The sequence below is a fragment of the Oncorhynchus mykiss genome, chromosome 23, assembly GCF_057628025.1.
Source record: "Oncorhynchus mykiss isolate SJ-2025 chromosome 23, ASM5762802v1, whole genome shotgun sequence".
In the NCBI taxonomy this organism is placed as follows: domain Eukaryota; kingdom Metazoa; phylum Chordata; class Actinopteri; order Salmoniformes; family Salmonidae; genus Oncorhynchus; species Oncorhynchus mykiss.
Window position 1 is genome coordinate 9250907 of NC_143044.1, and position 14267 is coordinate 9265173.

At 40.5% G+C, this 14267-nt stretch overlaps 1 protein-coding gene across 9 annotated transcripts in view; it reads right to left on the minus strand.

The window, feature by feature from the left end:
- The window catches only part of LOC110502387 (ubiquitin carboxyl-terminal hydrolase 54), a 113967-nt gene that overhangs the window by 72497 nt on the left and 27203 nt on the right, over window positions 1-14267 (minus strand). For 4 of the 9 annotated variants that reach the window (XR_016490950.1, XR_016490949.1, XM_090216751.1 and 1 more), the window contains exon 1: window positions 2143-2317. The exons of 4 other annotated variants lie outside the window; for them this stretch is intronic. The gene's annotated coding sequence lies outside the window, so the exon portion shown is untranslated. Of the gene's footprint in view, window positions 1-1693; window positions 1911-2142; window positions 2318-14267 lie in introns of those variants that run through there. One more of the 9 variants, XM_090216749.1, reaches the window with a different exon arrangement.

The following is a 14267-nucleotide window of genomic DNA, read 5'->3' on the forward strand; positions in this document are numbered from 1 at the left end:
GGTCAACAGAAACACAACAGCCCAAACACAGGGGCTAACACACACTTCCAAGGCAGCCCTACAGCACTTTTTTCCATTGGGAGCCACACTTCAAAAGGAGCTTAATGATGATGAATGTGTAAATACATTGTTTTTGTAGTTTTTTTTAATACCTTTTTATTTGTATATAGGCCTAAGTGATGGATTCACAGTTGTAATTCTTTTACATTTGCTTCGATACCCTAAACCATTTCTGAACCCGCATAGGGCATATAAAATGCAGTGGAGGATAATATAAATTAAGTTGAAAATTGGCGTCTTCTGTGTTTACAGCTAGCCCCTGCTTTTTCGCCTGGATTAACAAACACAACATAAGAAATACCAAAAAAATTGTCATTGCTTGCATCACGAAAAGCAACAAATACTTTGTGTGGAAGTAATCTTCCCGTTGTGACCAATAGGATGGCTATTAGCCTATACAGTGCAATAAAAGGTTCCTATAAACCACCAATAACACTAATCCTTGGGAAATCCCACATGAACCATGTCAGTCATAAAATGGTAAGCCTATATTATGTCCTTCAAATGATCAGCATTATATAAAAGCAGGGTGAAAACTGGGTGAGGAATAGAATAGTTGAGATAGAGAGATGCCGTGATGTTGGCACCCAGAACTCTTAACTGCTTTGGTCATGAAAAGGCCAAAACCCACAGACACGTCTTGCCTCAGGGACAAATTCTTAATTCTTGAGCAATATGGCAGAAATTCCACCCAGCCTTTTCAGATGACCTGGTGATGTCATCATATGGGTCAACCAAATGCCTTCTATCATCCTGAGACAATAATCCAGACACTTGATGCAACAGTTGCACTGACAGATTATAAAGTTGAGTTGAACGGGTTTAAAGTTTATGAAAGCTTATGGAAAAAAAAGTCAGCCTAGAGTTCATCAAAGGGAACTCTGTACACACCATGACTATGTAATTACATCACTATTCTACTCGGACACACAGACCATCACCCCACTACAACGGAGGGGTGGGCCAGAGTGCAGCGGGTCCTGTCATGGGCACCAAAGCCTGTTAATCCACACATTTAGGTCTGGCGTGATGAAGAACGATCGTGTGATGGTGAAATCAGTTCATGCTGATGTTGAGGTGACAGCTTTTAGAACATCTCACCCACTGATAGTGACCCTCAATCTGTATCTATGAACAGTATTTGTAAAGAGATGACTGGTCAACATGTATAGCAATAGCCAAAATAAAATCATGGTTCAAGATCACACTGTTATCTACAAGATCCTAATAATCGCATTGTTATCACACTATTTTGAATTAACTTCACAAACATTTCTGTCAAATGTTACGTGAGTACACTGTACAATGCAGCATCCAGGGGACTCGGTATAATGTCAAATAAAGTGAATGAAAATAAACAAAATAAATGTTGTCCTCATTCCGATCACTAAATATAATTGAAGAAAAGAGCAGTTGCATGAAAACATGAGAGGATGGCGAACTCAATTCAGTCACGTCTGCTATTCTGTTATTTTGCATGAAAACATGAGAGGATGGCGAACTCAATTCAGTCACGTCTGCTATTCTGTTATTTCGAAGGAAAACGTTTACATTACCAGTATAATAACTGTGTAAGAGGCAAATCAAGTGTAGCCTACCAGAAGTCTCCACTCATTCAGCGCGAATAACTTACTTCAACGTTATCTTGTTGTGAATCGCACCGATATATTGTAACATTTCGCGATGTGCACATGGATGGATTCATGAACGGGATACATGTAATAGTTCTGCGAAACATTCCTCGCGAGTGGTTTAAAACGGCTTGACTGTCAACTCATCTCCCAGAGAACAATGAACAGACTCCGAGCAATGCAGAATCCCGGGCCTCACTTCCAAAGCTCTATTAGCCTACCGTTATTCAGAGACAATGCAAAGGCTAAAACTTATATTCAGTGTTTCCGCTTCCTCTCATTGGAGCTCCACCGATAAAAACCGGAGATAATTATTCCTAGAAACTTCAAAGACTGTAACGTTATATGAAAGGAACGGTCATGTGTAATAACAACTTGCTCAAATGTACTTCAATTCCTTTTGAAAACAACAAATCAAACACACTCTAAAATAGTAGCATGAACAATTTACCTTTTCATTCAAAGGGAAATTTTATCCGGATAGCCTACGGTATTTCCCAATTTAGACCCCCATGCTAACCTTAGCTTCAGCTGCAGGATTTTCAACCCTCTAAAATTCCGCATACCAATTTCAGCAGGCATTGAACTAATAATGTGCTCTGAGTCTCTGCTGAGTTGGAAGCTGTGCGGGGGGGGAGGATGGCGCCATTACCTGCAGTCTGAAACAATGACGGGCCGCCTCCCTAAAATCAGAGTGGAGGGGGCGAGTCTACACTCGACCTCGCAGACCGCAGTGCAAGATATATGTACTGAACAAATATTACTCAGTTTAGCAGTGTTCTGCTATATGTTGGTATTTTGTAGCCTAATAATGAATATGCGATTTTGATAGTTGGAGGAAGGCGTAACGATACAGTTTGTAGCCTTATCGACCTTGAAATAGGCTATTGAAGAATTTTACATGAAAGAATATTAGTAAACCTGAAATAGAGTAACTAAAATAAAAACATTTGAACATGGTTGATCACTCAAATACTATGAGTCTCACCATACCCATCTGAATTTGTCTGGATAGTGACATTAACCAGCCACAGGCCTAATGTGTATTCAGTGGAGAGTATGGAGGGAACTCTATAGATTTCTTTAATGATTAGAGGCAGCACATGTTAAAATCAATAGATGGCAACCAACTGGCCCCTGATTCATTCCATGAAAAGAGTGCCTTTTGTGTCCCTTTGATATTGTAAGTATAGAAATTGTGCACCAATACTGAACTTTAAAAGCCTGTTATATTAAAAGTAAGTGCCCTTCAATATAGACTACATGTATGGAGAATTCAATACATCTGTTTCATTTTATATGAATAATGACTTGCTATTCAGCATTTTTGACATGTCCCTCTGTGCACCCTCTGTGATTTCTAGGACTAGCTCTTAGAGAACTTTGCTTACAAGCATTTCACTACACCCGCAATAACATCTGCTAAACACGTGTATGTGACCAATACAATTTGATTACAATGATGTTAACCCGCGTAATCCCAAAATTTCACAATCCTTGTAAAGCCCTAGATATTTTGTTGCTTTGACAAAGTCATTTCTGAAGATTATTATTTAGTTACCGTGACTAGTGATTAATTTACGTCTGCCCATTGAAAATGGCAGATTTGGGAACTAATAAGCACCTAAATTTGAACGTAGTTGCTGGACAGTAGTCAGAGCTCTGTCTCTGTGCTTCACAGCGCTGTATGGGTTTTGACTGACAGCCATTCTGAACTTGAGCACTGCGCACGACAACAAGTGGCCCCCATCTCCCCCTCTGAGCGAAATGCTGTAGATTAAGATGACTCAATATATTCTGAAAGATGAGACGTTGAGGATTATAATAAATACCGCTTTGATATCATACAAGCAAGCCAAACACCCGTGAGTCCAAACGTGCACTTCACACTTCCAAATCATAAAATTCATGTTATATACTGTGTCAATGTTTATGATCACTATCTTTGATGTACAGTTACAAGATGAAATGGTATAATACCCTGGGTTGTTTTGAACAGAATAAGCCGGTTTGTTTATGGGTGAAGAAAATTTGCTGTGGCACACGCACTTGAATGGACTCATGACTCCTTTCTATGTGCAATAGAACAAGCTTTCAAATTATTCCCACCTGACCCAGATCGCGATTTATAATGGACCGTTTTTGTGTGATGGTGGGGATGCAGCATTCTGTCCCAAACAAGTGTGCTTGCTCTAGTTACTCAACAGCACAGCAAGGAGAGCTGAGTCATAAAAGTGCATTGAAATAGCTTAGGAACTGTGCACACTTTGGAGAGGTGTGTGTGGCCACTTGGAGACACAAGTTAGTCCTCTCACTCAAACCCATGTACAGTGCGGCAAAAAAGTATTTAGTCAGCCACCAATTGTGCAAGTTCTCCCACTTAAAAAGATGAGAGAGGCCTGTAATCGTCATCATATGTACACTTCAACTATGACAGACAAAATGAGGGAAAAAATCCAGAAAATCACATTGTAGGATTTTTAATGAATTTATTAGCAAATTATGGTGGAAAATAAGTATTTGGTCAATAACAAAAGTTTATCTCAATACTTTGTTATATACCCTTTGTTGGCAATGACAGAGGTCAAACGTTTTCTGTAAGTCTTCACAAGGTTTTCACACACTGTTGCTGGTATTTTGGCCCATTCCTCCATGCAGATCTCCTCTAGAGCAGTGATGTTTTGGGGCTGTTGCTGGGCAACATGGACTTTCAACTCCCTCCAAAGATTTTCTATGGGGTTGAGATCTGGAGACTGGCTAGGCCACTCCAGGACCTTGAAATGCTTCTTACGAAGCCACTCCTTCGTTGCCCGGGCGGTGTGTTTGGGATCATTGTCATGCTGAAAGACCCAGCCACGTTTCATCTTCAATGCCCTTGCTGATGGAAGGAGGTTTTCACTCAAAATCTCACGATACATGGCCCCATTCATTCTTTCCTTTACACAGATCAGTCGTCCTGGTCCCTTTGCAGAAAAACAGCCCCAAAGCATGATGTTTCCACCCCCATGCTTCACAGTAGGTATGGTGTTCTTTGGATGCAACTCAGCATTCTTTGTCCTCCAAACATGACGAGTTGAGTTTTTACCAAAAAGTTATATTTTGGTTTCATCTGACCATATGACATACTCCCAATCTTCTGCTGGATCATCCAAATGCTCTCTAGCAAACTTCAGACGGGCCTGGACATGTTCTGGCTTAAGCAGGGGGACACGTCTGGCACTGCAGGATTTGAGTCCCTGGCGGCGTAGTGTGTTACTGATGGTAGGCTTTGTTACTTTGGTCCCAGAGAGATAAAGAGTATAATTGTAAAAAAAAAAATCTAAATATTTTGAATACAAAAAGGTACAATAATCTCACTCTCACTCTCAAAAAAAAGAGGTACGTTGTGAAGGTACATTTCTGTTTTTCTGTGTATAAACTTATTTTTTGCCACCTTAAAGGAATTAACGGCTTTGGGGTGGTACCCTAAAAAGGCACATATGTACCATAATCATTATCATTATCATATTTCCCAGTATTCTATACTGGAGGTTGTGTTTTAAGAATTGTTTTTAATATCTGTATTTTTGCATGTACATTGATTGATTGATTGATTAATTCAACAACCATGTCTGTATTAACAAATACATTAGGGCTGGGACTCAAAAAGGCAAAGCACACTGGGAAATTATATTGGAGGCATGGTTTAGTGGGGGTGTGGCAATCAGTTTGTTATTTTTGGCCACCCGTGAGTAGAAGTGTTGTACCAATTTTTGTGGCCATGGTAGAGGTACATTTTTGTCACTTACTAGAAACATATGGCTTTGTCAGTGTGGTGATTCCCTATAAAGACAAATTGTACCCTTTCTAAAAGCATGTTTTTTATTTACCTTAAAAAGGTACTATCTGAGGTAGGACCTGGGGTGCAATTATGTACCTATAACTGAAAGGTATAAAGGATGACCTTACAGGATACCACCCCAGTGACAAGTGGTTGTACCCCTTTAAGAACAAATCTAAACCTTTATTTCTGAGAGTATGCCTTTCTCGATATAAATAGTATGAAGTGGTGCTCATTAGAAATGAATTAACACTGCAGTTTCTCTGTTTTGGATTAAAGCTATCACAGTGCCTGTGTGTCACTGATGCGATAACACAGTCACATTGCTCAATCGGAGTTTGAGCAATGTCCTTCGAAAGAAGGACCCCAAAGTGGTTGTTTTTAAAGGTGGTAAATGTCCAACAGAGAGAGAGAGACCATAACAAGATGTTGACCTTTGAGAGGAGTCAGTGATGAAAGCGTGAGTTGATTCACACAACATGACAGAAAACAAATTTCACCCGAAACTGTGCATGACTAAAAAGGTGGAGGATGATTTTCTGTAAATTCCACAGAGGAAGGAAGGGAGGAGAGAGACCGGCCAACATTAAACTTTAAATTGCCGGATTAATAGTTGTGGGAACCCTCAGGGTGTGAGGCTTTACTTGAAACGTTTTAATAAAGGGATGAAAGTTCCACTGCAATTGAAACAGAAATCGCAAGGGACATTTGCAAAACTTCACAAAGAGACTTGAAAAGCTCTAATATTCTATGCTTTACACTTACAGAGACTTAGCTGACTGACGCTATGGATATACAACTTATAGGTTCTTCCATGCAGCGTCACGATCGGACTGTGTGTCCTTGACCTTGTTTTGTACTGCCTATGCACACTCACAAGACTCTACACTGACTCTCACACAAACCCACACAGACACACACACACACACACACCATTAGCTTTTTATACAGTTGAAGTCGGAAGTTTACATACACTTAGGTTGGAGTCAATAAAACTCGTTTTTCAACCACTCCACAAATTTCTCGTTAACAAACTATAGTTTTGGCAAGTCGGATAGGACATCTACTTTGTGCATGACACAAGTAATTTTTCCAACAATTGCTTACAGACAGACGATTTCACTTATAATTCACTGTATCACAATTCCAGTGGGTCAGAAATTTACATACACTAAATTGACTGTGCCTTTAAACAGCTTGGAAAATTCCAGAAAATGATGTGATGGCATAAAAAGCTTCTGATAAGCTAAATGACATAATTTGAGTCAATTGGAGGTGTACCTCTGGATCTATTTCAAGGCCTACCTTCAAACTCAGTGCCTCTTTGCTTGACATCATGGGAAAATCAAAAGAAATCAGCCAAAATTGTAGACCTCCACAAGTCTGGTTCATCCTTGGGAGAAATTTACAAACGCCTGAAGATACCACATTCATCTGTACAAACAACAGTACGCAAGTATAAACACCATGGGACCACGCAGCCGTCATACTGCTCAGGGAGGAGACGCATTCTGTCTCCTAGAGATGAACGTACTTTGGTGCGATTCCAGAACAACCAGCAAAGGACCTTGTGAAGATGCTGGAGGAAACAGGTACAAAAGTATCTACAGTGCCTTGCGAAAGTATTCGGCCCCCTTGAACTTTGCGACCTTTTGCCACATTTCAGGCTTCAAACATAAAGCTATAAAACTGTATTTTTTTGTGAAGAATCAACAACAAGTGGGACACAATCATGAAGTGGAACGACATTTATTGGATATTTAAAACTTTTTTAACAAATCAAAAACTGAAAAATTGGGCGTACAAAATTATTCAGCCCCTTTACTTTCAGTGCAGCAAACTCCCTCCAGAAGTTCAGTGAGGATCTCTGAATGATCCAATGTTGACCTAAATGACTAATGATGATAAATACAATCCACCTGTGTGTAATCAAGAATCCGTATAAATGCACCTGCACTGTGATAGTCTCAGAGGTCCGTTAAAAGCGCAGAGAGCATCATGAAGAACAAGGAACACACCAGGCAGGTCCGAGATACTGTTGTGAAGAAGTTTAAAGCCGGATTTGGATACAAAAAGATTTCCCAAGCTTTAAACATCCCAAGGAGCACTGTGCAAGCGATAATATTGAAATGGAAGGAGTATCAGACCACTGCAAATCTACCAAGACCTGGCCGTCCCTCTAAACTTTCAGCTCATACAAGGAGAAGACTGATCAGAGATGCAGCCAAGAGGCCCATGATCACTCTGGATGAACTGCAGAGATCTACAGCTGAGGTGGGAGACTCTGTCCATAGGACAACAATCAGTAGTATATTGCACAAATCTGGCCTTTATGGAAGTGTGGCAAGAAGAAAGCAATTTCTTAAAGATATCCATAAAAAGTGTTGTTTAAAGTTTGCCACAAGCCACCTGGGAGACACACCAAACATGTGGAAGAAGGTGCTCTGGTCAGATGAAACCAAAATTGAACTTTTTGGCAACAATGCAAAACGTTATGTTTGGCGTAAAAGCAACACAGCTGACCACACCATCCCCACTGTCAAACATGGTGGTGGCAGAATCATGGTTTGGGCCTGCTTTTCTTCAGCAGGGACAGGGAAGATGGTTAAAATTGATGGGAAGATGGATGGAGCCAAATACAGGACCATTCTGGAAGAAAACCTGATGGAGTCTGCAAAAGACCTGAGACTGGGACGGAGATTTGTCTTTCAACAAGACAATGATCCAAAACATAAAGCAAAATCTACAATGGAATGGTTCAAAAATAAACATATCCAGGTGTTAGAATGGCCAAGTCAAAGTCCAGACCTGAATCCAATCGAGAATCTGTGGAAAGAACTGAAAACTGCTGTTCACAAATGCTCTCCATCCAACCTCACTGAGCTTGAGCTGTTTAGCAAGGAGGAATGGGAAAAAATGTCAGTCTCTCGATGTGCAAAACTGATAGAGACATACCCCAAGCGACTTACAGCTGTAATCGCAGCAAAAGGTGGCGCTACAAAGTATTTAACTTAAGGGGGCTGAATAATTTTGCACGCCCAATTTTTCAGTTTTTGATTTGTTAAAAAAGTTTGAAATATCCAATAAATGTCGTTCCACTTCATGATTGTGTCCCACTTGTTGTTGATTCTTCACAAAAAAATACAATTTTATATCTTTATGTTTGAAGCCTGAAATGTGGCAAAAGGTCGCAAAGTTCAAGGGGGCCGAATACTTTCGCAAGGCACTGTATATCCACAGTAAAACGAGTCCTATATCAACATAACCTGAAAGGCCGCTCTGCAAGGAAAAAGCCACCGTTCCAAAACCACCATAAAAACAGCCAGACTACAGTTTGCAACTGCACATGGGGACAAAGATCATACTTTTTGGAGAAATGTCCTCTGGTCTGATGAAACAAAAATAGAACTGTTTGGTCATAATGACCATCGTTATGTTTGGAGGAAAAAGGGGGAGGCTTGCAAGCCGAAGACCACCATCCCAACCGTGAAGCACAGGGGTGGCAGCATCATGTTGTGGGGGTGCATTTCTGCAAGAGGGGCTGGTGCACTTCACAAAATAGATGGCATCATGAGGGAAGGAAAATTATGAGGATATATTGAAGCAATATCTCAAGACGTCAGTTAAAGTTAAAGCTTGGTCGCAAATGGGTCTTCCAAATGGACAATGACCCCAAGCATACTTCCAAAGTTGTGGCAAAATGGCTTAAGGACAACAAAGTCAAGGTATTGGAGTGGCCATAACAAAGCCCTGACCTCAATCCTACAGAAAATGTGTGGACAGAACTGAAAAAGCGGGTGCGAGCAAGGAGGCCTACAAACCTGACTCAGTTACACCAGCTCTGTCAGGGGGAATGGGCCAAAATTCACCCAACTTATTATGGGAAGCTTGTGGAAGGCTACCCGAAACATTTGAGCCAAGTTAAACAATTTAAAGGCAATGCTACCAAATACTAATTGAGTGTATGTAAACTTCTGACCCACTGGGAATGTGATGAAAGAAATACAAGCTGAAATAAATCATTCTCTCTACTATTATTCTGACATTTCACATTCTTAAAATAAAGTGGTGATCCTAACTGACCTAAGACAGGGAATTTTTACTAGGATTAAATGTCAGAATTTGTGAAAAACTGAGTTTAAATGTATTTGGAAACTGAGTTTAAATGTATTTGGCTAAGGTGTATGTAAACTTCCGACTTCAACTGTATGTACATCAGCGTTGATTGGGAAACTGTTCCATTATGAAAACTGTCTAACAAATCGCTTATGCTCCCGTAATTGGATTACAACAGCAGGGTGCTCCCACTGGTGAGATTTGGAAGACAAGACCATACGCACGCCTGAGCACACAAACACATCACACACACACACACACACACACACACACACACACACACACACACACCACACACACACACACACACACACACACACACACACTAAGTGACCTATATAAATTAACACAAGTATACATTGGCACCAGTGGAGGCTGGTGGGAGGAGCTATAGGAGGGCGGGCTCATTGTAAAGGCTGGAATTTAATTAATGGAACGGTATCAAACACATCAAACATATGGAATCCATTCCATTTATTCCATCCAAGCCATTACAATGAGCCTGTCTTCCTATAGCTCCTTCCACCAGCCTCCACTGATGTACATATCTACCTCAATTACCTCCTACCCCTGCACATTGATATGGTACTGGTACTCCCTGTATATAGCTTCTGTGTATTTTTATTCCTATTGTGTTATTTATTTATTTTTCTGTTTTTTACTCTGCATCATTGGGAAAGGGCTTGTAAGTAAGCATTTCACTGTAAAGTCTACGCCTATTGTATTCGGCGCATGTGACAAATACAATTTGATTTGATTTGGATTGGTTAAAGACAGTAATCTTGTTAAATCAACAAATACTACACTCTCCTTGCTACAATTCCCTAGCACCAGAGTATAGAAAGCGTTATATGTGGTGTGAAAGGAGGCCAAAATATTTCTAACTATTGAGAAAACACATGGAGTTAATGCTAGGAAGTCAGTGTTCGCACTAGGAACATGGTCACTATTCATCAACATAATCTGATCCATGATAAGTCACATTAGGCTACTTTGTGTGTAACATTTCTCATAGTTCTCTGAGAACAACAATAGTATGATTGAAAAAGCCACACTTGTGTGAATCAATGTGATCATGAAAAAAAGGCTATTCGACTCTGTTCTAAGCTTTCATCACAGACAGAACAATGATACAGATATTTCACAAGATGCATAAATGTGAAGCATCCGCTTGGCGTTGACACTCACTACCAAATATGGTAGTGAGAAGAAGCCAAGTGGCCGGCAGTGGGAGAAGACGGAAAGAGATGGATTTTGGCCAACACTCTACACATTTTCTCATCAATGAAACATTTGATCTCAATACAGTTCAGTCCCAAAACTAAAATCGATTACGAACAGAGTGGACTAAGTTTTGTAGACATAGCCCTTTGGAGAAGTTTTTAAAAATGGCCTTGTTTTGAAGGAGTGCAAAGGCAAATTGAGTAATTGATCACGTGCACTCTACAGAGTAGGTGTTCCCCAACATAAATATGCAAATCTGTACTAAAACACACTAATAGGATCTTGCTAGCTAGTGCTTGGCTCTGCCCACCTCCTTGCTTGTTCTGCCCACTCTGACTCATTTGTTCCCGTTTGAAACAACAGGCTGTGGTCCATCTTGGTTTAGTTTAAAAAATCTTTGCTTTCATCCTTTGTTGGGGGCTTGTATTTTGAGAAGATTGGTCGACTTTTGATCCCTTTCCAGCTCATTTACAGAGCAACAGGTGCCTGCTCCAACTCTTTATCTGCATCACTAGGATCAAATATACACTTTTGAAGGCTGCAACACAGCCTCTAATCTGCACATTTATGAAATAAAGCCCAGAGAACATCACACGCACAACCCAGAAAACAACGTGTACCGTGTGAACACTACTATGTGTCCTGTGAGAACTGTTACAGAGAAGAGTCCCCTATTCCAAGAAAAGCATTGGTTACTTCAAATAAAGATTAAAAGGGACTCTGAAAGCAAGCTTTGATTTGGGAATTAGAACACTTTCCAACAACAGGCCATTCATTCAGAAGACAATAGCTGTTATTTGAAAACAAAGAATTATGCCCCATAACAATGCACTGGCTTTCTGTACAAACATGGGCTTCCTCTTCACCAAAGGCCCCCACTCGGCCCGCTAACAAAGGGGGGTCCACATCCAGACCAATGAATAAGAATTTTGTTTTGCTTTTTCAACTCGGCATTCAGGAAATTCCCTCAGGACAAATATGTGTTTGTGTGCGTGTGTATGTGTGTGGGAGAGAGGATGGATGTTGGTTGTTTTCATGCTGTACAAGTTTGTTCCAGTTAACTTAGAAAAGCATACTTGAAATGCCCATATGCCGCTATGTAATAACAGAAACACAGAACCTTTTGTGTCATAAAAATCCAATACTTGGACATTCAAAATTATTAATAGTAACAACCGTGTGAGGAAACAAAAATGAGGGGATTTTTACTAAACAAAATAAGCAAGTAAGTGGACTGTAATTTCACAGTAAAATGTCATAAAAAATACTAACTCATCTCTGACTCATCCTAGTTCTGCTTTTGGAAAAAATAAATGAGCAGGTTAACTTCTCTCAAGCGTTGCAAACAGAGATATGTGTCATATGACTCTGTGAAAGGACCCATGATACCGTAGACCTACAGTACAGTACCTTATTTTACTGTGTCCACAGACTCCACTTCCTGAATGACATCATGCGACCTAGCTCTTAGTCAGCCACCGTGGCTGAAACACTGTTAACTCCTCGTGTCATATGATGGTATCTAAACACACACCCTGGGTCTGTTCTCAGTCACTCAATACCACCCTGCTCCATAACAATTATAAGCTAAATGACAGACAACAAACCTATTATTTCTATTTAAATAAACTTTTATTTAACTAGGCAAGTCAGTTAAGAACAAATTCTTATTTAAAATGACGGCCTACCCCGGCTAAAACCTAACCCGGACGACGCTGGGCCAATTGTACACCGCCCTATGGGACTCCCAATCTCAGCCGGTTGTGGTTACAGCCTGGAATTGAACCAGGGTCTGTAGTGACACCTCTAGCACTGAGATGCAGTGCCTTAGACCGCTGCGCCACTCGGGAGCCCCAAAGGCCTTACTATTAGGCCTAACTAAAACACTTGTCCTTCTGGCAGGTACCTTATCATTCAGAGCAAACACAGAAGACTATAGTGGAGTTTTCCTCTGACTCTTTTGCATAAATTCTCAGTCATTTGAGTTACACAGACATAGAGACTCTTTCAAGGTTTCCCATGAGGCACTTTTTCAAGGGGAAGTTGCCTAGTGTCCTAGTTTCCTCTCTGTATGTAAATGTAAGGAAACGATATTACCATATTCATCACAATAATGGGACAATAGACTCAGCAGGCGTCTCTCAACAAAGAGTTTTCAACATTGAGATTGGGGAAGAAATTCCTTGGCTTCCACGTTTTCATACATTTACTAATATGCAAATAATCAGATCTTGGATGAAGCCCAGTACAGTGAGCTGGGAGCATTGTGTGGGTACTGCAGCTGGCCCATGTACTGATCTACTTCAGGTTACTATTTTAAGGGGCATAAAGAACATTAAGTCTGAAAATAATATTTTTGAATTAGGTTGAACACTCACATTTGCATTCAGTTACTTATTCAGGAGACAGCTGTAGTCATCCCACCTATACTTATGACTAAAATATGCTTTCCCCAAAAATACGCTATTCATGTCCCACAAGCGATTACTGGAAGAGAAACATACTGTCAGGCTATCCCGGGTGTAAGACAACCCCTTACCTTGACAAATGTGCAGTTTCAATTAACAGGCAACACTTTTTTTTTACTTACTTATATCAACATGCTGCCTGGGAGGCATCTGCACTCTGGTCTCTCTACCAGCTGTGAGCTGTGATAATGGATCCGCTACAATGTAGGTCTTCCCAGGTGACACTGAAACAAGGACATCATCCCTGTCAGCACACACCTGTTTCCTTAGGAAGCCCCTCCCACCTCCCCTTCCCTCCCTACACTTATTAAAGAGACAGACACTCAGCGGGGCTCCCAGGAAAAAAAGAAAACACACTGAACTTGACAGGGCTCGCCATACAATGAGTCTGTTTACATTGCCTCTACACGCGCTGAGATACACAAAGCATTACGTAAGGTGAAGAATTCACTCTGTGCTTCAGTATAAAGGGAACTGTGGAAAACAGAAACTTCTAAGACCCAGTTTTAACATTAACATGTATGTTTCAAACCAAATCAAATGAAACTTTATTTGTCACACGCACCAAATACAACAAGTGTAGACTTTACCGTGAATTGCTTACTTATAAGCCCTTAACCAAAAGTGCAGTTCAAGAAGTGTTAAGAAAATATTTACCATGTAGACTAAAATAAAAAGTAATAATAAAAAGTAACACAATAAGAATAACAATAACAAGGCTTTGTACAGGGAGCACCGGTACCGAGTCAGTGTGCGGGGGTACAGGCTAGTTGATGTCATTTGTACATGTAGGTGGGGGTGAAGTGACTATGCATAGATAATAAACAGTGAGTAGCAGCAGTGTAAAAAGGGAGGTGAGGTCAATGTCAATTATCCAGTGGAGATTTTACTAATTGTTTAGCAGTCTTATGGCTTGGGGGTAGAAGCTGTTGAGGAGCCTTTTGGTTC